We start from the raw sequence: 5,472 nt of genomic DNA, 5'->3' as shown, positions 1-5,472 counted from the left end.
AGACCAAAATACCAAAATAGGACAAATAAATGGAGTAGTTAATCTTCCGAAGTTCCACAATTGATTAAAAAAATATCAATATTCAACAGGGCTAGTCAAATACTCTCTCTAGCTTAAAAAAATATCTTTTTAATTTAATAGTAACATTACAAAATTACTAAAAATCTAGTACTATAAAAGTGGTTTCTTTTTTGCTGTTGATAGGATTGCTGTACTATGTTAAAAAATTAAAAATAATTGAACAAAAAAATCAATATCACTTGATAATTCTCAAATGAGATATATTTTTATGTGGTGGTTTCTAATTTTAGCTGCAGGTTGGTATGATTACTCCATTCTACTTTAGAATTTATTTTTTCTGCTTTTTTTTTTTTTGGAAAAAAGAAAAAGCTGTAAAAGCTTGATTTGAGAGGAAATTAGTTATATGCACTTCATGTCAAATGATGTAAAATATGAATAAAATCAAGGCTATAAAACTCTGAATTTGACTCTAATACTCTCGAGTTTTCAATTTTTAGATTATCAACGAATAAATAAAGCTATTGAAAATGATATTGAACAACAGAATGAGAAGAATAAACGGCAAAGTTGAAAATCTTTAGGAAGATACCTGGGACGAATTTCCTATGTTGGCGGCGCCGAATGGTGACGTTGGTCTGAGACCCAGAATCGAGTTCTGACAGGAAAACCGCAACAAGAGGAATGAAGTTTGTCCTGTTTCTGCAATTTATACAATGCGGCTCTGCTGGACATCGTGATGGACAATTTATTTTGAGGGAAAAACAATAGCTCATGGAATTGGAAGAGGATGGAGAAAATAGAATCTTAATATAGAAGAGGTGCCAAGAGGAAGAGGATTTCAAGAAAATATGAGAAAAGTTATTTTTTTGTGTTTTTTTTTTATTTGAAAAATAAAAGTTGATTTGGCAAGATTTGAGTGGTGGATTCTAAAATTTTGCTAAGTAAGTGACAGTGTTGACATGGTGTTAATAGAAGAAGACTTAGAAATAATGTGTGTAAACCTATGTACCTACTTTTATATATTAAGAATAGATTGAAAGAATGCGCGTGAAGTAGTTGGAAGTTAATTAAGGTTACTAGAGTGTTTTGTTCTTTTCATGCTGCAGTGCTACACTATCCAAATGCAAGAATTTTCAGCTAAATAATCACTATGACGCCACCACTATATATATATATATATATATATACTCTTCCCCGAGTCCTCCGTATGCATCTCATTTCCATACAGATTAAACTAATCCTTATTAATCACTTACAATGGATTGCATGAGAATCCAAAGCCCCTTGTCTCATAAGAAGAATTGGAAATATGATGTGTTTGTGAGTTTCAGAGGCGAGACTCGCTACAACTTCACCGATCAACTTTTTGATGCTCTCCACAGATACAGCATAGTTGCCTTCAGGGATGATACTAAGCTCCAGAAAGGAGGACTTATTATCTGCGGGGCTCCTGGAAGCTATTGAAGCATCACAGGTCCTGATTGTTGTCTTCTCTATCAACTATGCTTCCTCCACATGGTGCTTGCAAGAACTAGCAAAGATAGCTGATTGTATTGAAATACCGGGACAGCGTGTTCTGCCTGTTTTCTATGATGTGAGTCCGACTGAGGTGAGAAGGCAAAGTGGAAATTATGAGAAAGCCTTTATTAAACATGAACAAAGATTCAAAGATGATGCAGAAATGACGGAGCAAGTGCGAAGATGGAGGGCAGATCTAACACAAGTAGCCAATCTCTCTGGCTGGGATATGAGGAATAAGTGAGTAAACAGTTCTATGTTTTGCTATTTACTCCTTTAAAATAAAGACATTTCAAAGATTCCATTGGACAATTATGATTGATAGACCATCTCATGCTATACATAGTTTTTTCCCCTTTTTGTTGAACTAAGAATTTATGTAGATTTTCTTGTTCAGTCTTTTGTTTTTCACCTTTTTTTACTATATATTCAGGTCACAATCTGCTAAGATTGAGGAAATTGTGAAAGCAGTAACAAGTATATTGAGTCCCAAACCATCATCAAGTCTATCTAATGATATAGTTGGGATGCAATCCCCTTTAGAAGAACTCAAAAAGATTCTAGCTTTAGGCTTGGATGATGATGTTCGTGTGGTAGGGATTTGTGGAATGGGTGGTATAGGAAAGTCAACTCTTACCACCATTTTATATGAAGCAATCTCTCATCAATATGATGTTTCATGTTTTGTAGATGATGTAAGCGAAACATACAGACATTATGGTCCACTTGGTGTACAAAAGCAACTTCTTTGTCAAGCTTTCAAGGAAGAAAATTTTTCGACATACAATCTTTCAGTGGCAAATAATCTTATTCAAACTAGGTTACGCCATAGGAAGGTTTTCATAGTTCTAGATAATGTTGAAAAGGGAATTCAGTTGGAGAAGTTGGCTATAAAACAAGAATGGGTAGGTCCAGGGAGTAGAATAATTATAGTTTCTAGAGATGAACATATATTGAGAGAGTATGGAGTGGATGGAGTTTATAAAGTTCAACTCTTAAACTATGAGAATGCTCTGCAATTGTTTTGTAGAAAAGCTTTCAAATGTAATCATGTTGCACAAGATTACAGACGTTTGACAAATTCTGCATTAACATATGCTAGTGGACTCCCGTTAGCAATTAGAGTGTTGGGCTCATTTTTGTTTGGGCGAAATGTGTCTGAGTGGAGTAGTGCATTAGTTAGACTGAAAGAAAATCCAACAAAAGACATTCTAGATGTGCTTAGAATCAGTTATGATGGCCTTGAGGAGATGGAAAAGGAGATATTTCTTGATATTGCATGTTTCTTTCCCTCTGGGAAAGGAAAATGGTATGTAAAAGATATTTTAAGTATTCGAGGATTTCAACCTGATATTGGTTTAAGAATTCTCATTGATAAGTCACTCATAACTTATAAGCGGAATTTTATCAATATGCATGATTTGTTGAGAGATTTGGGTAGGAGTATTGTTCGAGAAAAATCACCCAAAGAACCAAGAAAGTGGAGTAGGTTATGGAATCAAAAGGATCTAAGTGATGTCTTGCGGGAAAATAAGGTAAAATAGTTATTGAGAATATTGTTCTTGACTTCATTTTTAGAATTTAAATAATTTTTAAAGGTCTAATGTTTCAGGCAGCAGAAAACCTTGAAGCCATAGTTCTGCCAAGATTTCATCAAAATAGAGAAGAGATGTCAGAAAGGACAACACTGAGGGTTGAAGCTTTATCACAAATGAGGCACCTTAAATTACTCATCCTCAGAGAAGTGAATTTCTTAGGACGTCCTAATTTTCTTTCTAACGGGTTGGGGTATCTTGATTGGGAAGACTATTCTTTTACATGTTTGCCATCAAGCTTTCAGCCAAATAAACTCGTTAAATTAATCCTACATTATAGCAACATCAAAGAACTATGGGAGGGAATAAAGGTATGATAGATATCATTGTATTATTCATGTTTTGATTATATTTGAAAGAAAACAAGAAGACATTTTCTTATTCTTTCTCTTTTCGTTCACTTAATTAAAATGAGCTAGAATATATTTATAATAATAGCCTTCTATTTTATTGCAGGATCTCCATAATTTGACATATCTGGAACTATGTCATTCCAAAAATCTTGTAAAGATACCAAATTTATCTCAGGCCCCAAATCTTTCGCACATAAATCTTACAGGATGTGTGAAACTTGTTCACCTTGATGCATCTATTGGTTCTCTGGAAAAGCTTCTTTATTTGAATCTAGAAAACTGTAAAAATCTTGTGAGTATTCCCAACAGCATATTTCATCTTAATTCTCTTCATGATTTAAACCTATCTGGGTGTTGGAAATTACTTAAATATCAGTTGTTAGAGAAACCAAGACAAAGCAAGCAGTTGAATACAGGTCAAAGTGTGCAAAGCCATATGACAACCTCCATATGCAAAACTTTTACAAGGCCTCTCAACTTTTTATCTTCTAGAAGGTGCTCCAATTCAGTTGGTTTGTTGGTGCCTATTTTGTCCCGTTTCCCAGCTTTGGTATATCTTGACATAAGTTTCTGTAATCTAGTTCAAATCCCTGATGCTATTGGACAGTTACGTTGTTTACAATATTTAAACATAGGGGGAAACAATTTTGTTACACCACCTCATTGCATCAAGGAACTTCCCAAGCTAACTTGGTTGAACTTGGAGTACTGTAAGCATCTAAAGTGGTTGCCTAGTACACTTTTGCCGATCAGAAGAGTATATTATGGAGGAATATATGTTTTCAACTGCCCGAATTTGAGTGACACGGAAGGTTGTGGTGTGACAGTTATTTCATGGATGATAAAAATGATTCAGGTACCAACTTCAATTCCTTCTTTCTTTTCCCATTTTGCTTTTTTCTGTGTATATTATGAACTTATATTGTTAATCGTACCTAATTTCTACGGTGGCAGGTGAACCTGCAATGCTCCTTACCCAAATGCACAATTGAAGCTGTTGTTCAAGGAACTAAAATTCCAAGGTGGTTCAGCAAACAGAACACGGGTGGTTCAGTGAGCCTTGATCCATCTCTCATTGTGGATGACAATAATTGGATTGGCATTGCTTGTTGTGTAACATTTGTTGCACATCATGATCCAACTCAATTGTTTGAAGAAACAAGAGATCCTCGAGTTCTAATTGGTTTTGGTTTGCGTTGTACTCGTTCCTATGAGAACATTTATTCCCGAATTCCAATATGTCTTAAGAAAGATTTGATCACAACTGAAGTAGATCATATGTTGTTAAAGTTTATCTCCCGGGAAGTTTTCATCAATGATTATGCAAGGGAAATAAAAGAAGTAGCATCTGATCTTCATGGTATTGAATTGCATACCATAAGTGATTATCCAGAAGTAGTAGAAGTGAAGAGGTGTGGTTACCGTTGGATATTTAAGGAAGATTTGGAACAATTTAACCCAACTATGATGTTTAGCGCCAATTCTTCAGCTCAGAGTCCCAACCACAAGTTTCTCGCAATTCAAGATCACCAATAAATAGTCCGCAATCCTTATATTCATCAATGATAATTTTGTAACTTGTAACATTTTAACAGCAATGATAATTTTGTTTTACATTTACAAATGGGTTTTTGTAATTTAAATGTTTTTAATTAAATTACTATAACATAAAAATAAAACAATCAGTCAGTTTTAAAAATATTGGATTCAAAATTAAATATTCAATTGAAGTTTATTCATTTGAATTCATATAATCATATATATTAAGTTATAAAAATATCCTAAAAAGTAAAAACATTAGTTAAAATGGTAAAAAAAGAAATTTTAGTTTTTCCAATAAACTAAATACATAAAAAACTTAAAATCTTAACTTATATTTTATATTTTCTATGAAAAGATTTTCATATAATAATAATAATAATAATAATAATAATAATAATAATAATAATAATAATAATAATAATAATAATAATAATAATAATAAT

General features: G+C 33.1%; 1 pseudogene across 1 annotated transcript; it reads left to right on the top strand.

The window, feature by feature from the left end:
* The first annotated feature begins 1,111 nt into the window (after positions 1 to 1,111).
* Positions 1,112 to 5,111, top strand: LOC107628794 (disease resistance protein RUN1-like; annotated as a pseudogene). The gene is made up of 5 exons (XR_015907256.1): positions 1,112 to 1,779; positions 1,973 to 3,074; positions 3,152 to 3,445; positions 3,591 to 4,343; positions 4,442 to 5,111. The product of XR_015907256.1 is annotated as a disease resistance protein RUN1-like (transcript).
* Positions 5,112 to 5,472: the final 361 nt, after the last annotated feature.

The sequence above is a fragment of the Arachis ipaensis genome, chromosome B3 (genome assembly GCF_059453495.1).
Source record: "Arachis ipaensis isolate K30076 ecotype BB chromosome B3, ASM5945349v1, whole genome shotgun sequence".
Lineage (NCBI taxonomy): Eukaryota > Viridiplantae > Streptophyta > Magnoliopsida > Fabales > Fabaceae > Arachis > Arachis ipaensis.
Note: the sequence above shows the minus strand (reverse complement) of the source record. Positions and strands in the feature narration are given on the sequence as shown.